General features: G+C 39.0%; 1 long non-coding RNA gene across 1 annotated transcript; it reads right to left on the reverse strand.

Annotated features, from left to right (window-relative positions):
* Nucleotides 1-258: 258 nt before the first annotated feature.
* LOC142370827 (uncharacterized) lies at nucleotides 259-1,322 on the reverse strand. Its single transcript, XR_012767892.1, has 3 exons — nucleotides 1,270-1,322; nucleotides 955-1,056; nucleotides 259-624 (listed from the first exon to the last, which is right to left on the reverse strand). It is a non-coding gene; the product is annotated as an uncharacterized LOC142370827 (long non-coding RNA).
* Nucleotides 1,323-4,626: the final 3,304 nt, after the last annotated feature.

A 4,626-nucleotide genomic window follows, 5' to 3' on the forward strand; every position in this document is an offset into this window, starting at 1 on the left:
AGTGGAGTCTGCTCTTGAGTCCGATTTGTAAGTTAGCCCGGCTTTCGCCGTGACACTGTACTCTACATATTAACATTCTTAACTTAGTTTTGTGTACTGTACATATATAGTACTTCTGTCACTATAACACAGCAACCTAGGAGCTATTGGGAGGACTCTTGGCTTACAGGAATGGTGGTGCAATTAAAGTTAAGAGACCAGAACCAAGACCTTAAAAAAACTTTAAAAATTTTTCCAATATTTACCAAAAAACCACAACATGACACTGGAACATACTGTCACATCCCATCCGGTTATCAAATCAATTTCTTTTCATAAAACATTCCGTATGGTTATAATTCAGTTTCAAGTTGAATCGAAGGGAGAAATTCTCCACGATCCAGGCAGGAGTAATACAGTGTTTCAAAGGCAAAAACTCAAAGCGCAGTGTCTTCGATTCCAACTGCTGAGGCGTTCCCTTCCAATTCTCTGGGAGGAAGTCCATGGGTCAGGCTCGCCATCTGGTGTCTGTGCTCACCATCCACTACAGCCACACATGTAAGAAAAGGGAGGCTGGGCACAGCTGGGCACAGCTGGGCACAGCCGTGCACGTGTATTCCAAACTCTCCGGGGGAAAAAAACCTCCTGAAAAACAGGTCATGCAAAAAAGTCATTTTCATATAAATGTGACGACATAAAATGACTACAAGATAAAAGAAAAAGTCTGCGACTTTTTATTAACTCAAGGAGGCAGTGGGTCATCCATGTGTCGTTAAACTTTATGTGCACAGATAAACTCTGTGAAATATAACGTCATATCACCATTAAAAGCATTTCGTGCCTTAAAAGTAAAGCTACTGTATTTACCCAATTACTTAATCGTGCTTGATTTACCAGTGAACAACAAGGTCTAATTACTTGTAAAGTCATCAACAGTTTTTTTCCAAATGCGATCAAAACAACGTGAAAACTCACCAAAAGCGTCCTAGTTTAGGTGTTTGGTAGTTCTTTTACCCAGCAGATAGACGGCTCCCTTTGCAGTCTGAGTCTTTTTTCTTCCCAGCACACCTGCACCTACTGATGAAAGAGATGAACATTTCACCAACTGGGTTTTAACTTCTTAAGAAACGTTAACTACTTTTGACCAAAGATAATGAAGCACGTTAGAATGTTGATATAGTTCTGTGTTTTTGCAGTTCTGGTTAGATGTGTGGTGGGAAACCTAATAATGATTATCCAAGCACTGTTAAGGTGAAAAGCATTCAGGCAGCTTTAGTTTTTGTGTCTCACCTGTGTCAGAGTGTAGCTCTGACCCACAGTTTCAGTGCATGTCGGATTGTACCCGAACACAGGAGAAGGAAAAAATGTCCATGTGTCAGACTGAGCAAACTAACTTCTTCTTCTCCTGATGAACCTTGATGAGCCGGGCGGCCTTGAGGACTGCGCCAAACAGAATGAACAATTAAATAAAGAAATGTTTGATTGAAAACATAATACCATCCGACTTTTTAAAAACTGTTTTTACCTCAGTAGAAAGCGATCTCCTACAAATAGTTAACAGCTCACTGGCATCAGGCATTTTTCCCAAGTCACTAAAGACAGCTGCCATTAAGCCACTCCTAAAGAAGAGAACTCTAGACGCCTCTATGATGAACAACTACAGATCTGTCTCTAATCTCTCTTTTATATCCAAGATTATTGAGAAAGTTGTATTTAACCAGCTCAACGACTTTCTGAATGAAAGTGGAAGTCTTGATAACTTTCAATCAGGCTTCAGACGTCATCACAGCACTGAAACAGCTCTGGTCAAAGTGTTAAACGACATTAGGTTGAATACTGATTCGGGTAATGTTTCAGTCCTGGTTCTGTTGGACCTCAGCACTGCGTTTGATACTGTAGATCACAGAATCCTGTTGCACAGGCTGGAAAACTGGGCTGGACTTTCTGGAGCGGTCCTTAACTGGTTCAGGTCCTACTTAGAAGGCCGGAGTTATTTTGTTACAATTGGCAGCTATGAATCTGAGCGAGTGGCCATGACTTGTGGAGTCCCCCAGGGGTCAATTCTTGGACCTCTTCTGTTTAACTTGTATATGCTCCCTTTGGGTCAGATATTGCAGAACTTTAACATCAATTATCACAGTTATGCAGACGATACACAACTTTATGTGTCTCTGTCACCGGACGACTGCAGCCCAGCAGACGTACTGTGTCAGTGTCTGGAGGAAGTAAACACCTGGATGAGAGAGAATTTTCTACAATTAAATGAAGACAAAACTGAGATCATTCTGTTTGGTAGCAAAGAGAAGAGGGTCAGCGTTGGTAAATATCTTGAGACTCGTGACCTTACAATCACTGACCAAGTTGGTAACCTGGGAGTGTTGATAGACTCAGATCTGACTTTCAGCAGCCACATCAAAGCTGTCACCAAGGCAGCTTTTTACCATCTCAGAAACATCAACAGAATTAAAGGTTTCCTCTCCCAAACAGACCAGGAGAAACTCATCCATGCATTCATCTCCAGTAGACTCCATTACTGTAATGCTCTTTTAACTGGACTTCCCAAAAAGAGCATTAAACATCTGCAGCTCATCCAGAACGCTGCTGCTGGAGTTTTAACCCGGACTAAGAGATCTGAACACATCACAGCAGCTTTAAAATCTTTATTCTGGCTTCCAGTCAGTCACAGAATAGATTTTAAAAGCCTGCTGATGGTTTACAAGTCCCAGAACGGTTTAGGCCCAAAATACATCTGTGATATGTTCAGAGAATATAAACCTAGCAGAGCTCTTAGATCCAAGGACTCAGGTCAGCTGGTCCAGTCCAGAGTCCAGACTAAACATGGAGAAGCAGCATTTAGCTGTTATGCTGCAAACAAGTGGAACAAACTGCCAGTGGAGATTAAACTTTCACCAAATGGAGACATTTTTAAATCCAGGTTAAAAACATTTCTGTTCTCATGTGTCTATGCATGAAATCTGCACGATATCTTTGAATTTATCTGGACTGTTGCTTGTTTTTAAATTCATTTAAATGATTTTATTTGTTTCTCTTTATATTATTTTATGTATTTTTAATGCTTCTTACACTCCAATGCTTTCATTTTATGTGAAGCACTTTGAATTGTTTTGTACATGAAATGTGCTATATAAATAAATTAGATTTGATTTGATTTGATTTGGAAACATCTTGTGCCTGGGAAAAGAAGACCAAGTCTCACAAGTGATTTAAGCTTGATGAGACACACGCATAAGGCTAAATCAAATGTTCCATCACACTTGATACCTACATTTCATTGGTTCAGATCCTGCACTGCACAATGACGAAAAAGGTTTAACCTAATCCAAGATAATTAAGGAATTAGCTCGATCTCATTTCTGTGTCAACAGTACAGGTGTACTTTGTTTTCCAAACATTGCTTCTGCATTTTGGGTTCGTTTTACTTTAAACAGATATGGATGTGGTGGTGTAATATATCATGAGTTGTTCTTCTGCTGTTGCATTTAGCCTAATTCTAAGACCTTATAAGGGCTTGTTGATTTCTTTAAAATGATTATTTCCTATTAAATAAAACCTTAAAGTGACAAAAAGTGTTTTTTCCCATGACTCTAAGTCCTTGAATCTCTGCTGTAAGGAATGGCTTGCCGTCCAAAACTGTGTAATAATAGTCATCCTAATGATATTTTTTTCAAAAAAATGTTGAAACTCTAATGCTGCTTCAGGTGTTATATAACTGTTAATGCTATAGGCCTGCCTGTTAATGACATTACCAGCTCAAGGTCCAGCATTTTTACTCGAGCCTTTATTCAGTGGAATAACAACATCAGCTTCAGTTTGCAGCTGCAAATAATGATAGTAAAATATTATGTAAAGTCAGTTCCAAAAAAAGCATGGCTATATGTTTAATTAGTGCATCATAGCACGTGATCATAGGTCTTCCAGTCTAACACAAAACAAGAATGGAATTCGATTAGAGTAACATGTTTTTTATATTTTACGGTAGCAAATAACTGAGATGGGAAAGCTTAATATTGAGCACAATGCTGTAGTTTTGTCACAGAGTCTAAACATTTTACAGAAACTTAGGAGATGTAACGTTTATTTGTTCTTTATTCTAAATGGATAAAAAGCCAAAAGTCCCGCCAGATACTGGATGCAAATCCAGACTAACCCACACAGATTACAGAGAAAACGGAATATGTCTTTTTAATTTCATGCCTCCCAGCATGACTTTGAAAACAATGGATTTCAGCAGGTTTCCCGTGTTGGTGCACGTTTTGTGGAGCTGGTTTAGCTGCGGGGGCGGGACTGTCTTGGACAGGATATTTGTTCATATGGTTTTCCTGACTAACCGCTTCGTTTTAAATACCTAGCCTTACCTAAATTATTTCAATAACTAACCTTAAATAATTACTTAATTAGTGGCCAAACAGTTAGGGAGCATTTGACGCAATGCTCTGACACTGCGTTACTTTCAAAGAGTTATTTTCAGGGGGACTAAAACGATAAATAAGTAGAATTTACATGTTTACAGGCTAAGTCTGTTCCGTGTTTAGCCCTGAGACTGGATTTGAAATATTTTCACTCTTCTCAAATATTCTCAAGACCATTTTGACCAAAAAAGTGGTGAAATATTTGATGCCAAAACTT

Source organism: Odontesthes bonariensis, chromosome 21, assembly GCF_027942865.1.
Source record: "Odontesthes bonariensis isolate fOdoBon6 chromosome 21, fOdoBon6.hap1, whole genome shotgun sequence".
Lineage (NCBI taxonomy): Eukaryota > Metazoa > Chordata > Actinopteri > Atheriniformes > Atherinopsidae > Odontesthes > Odontesthes bonariensis.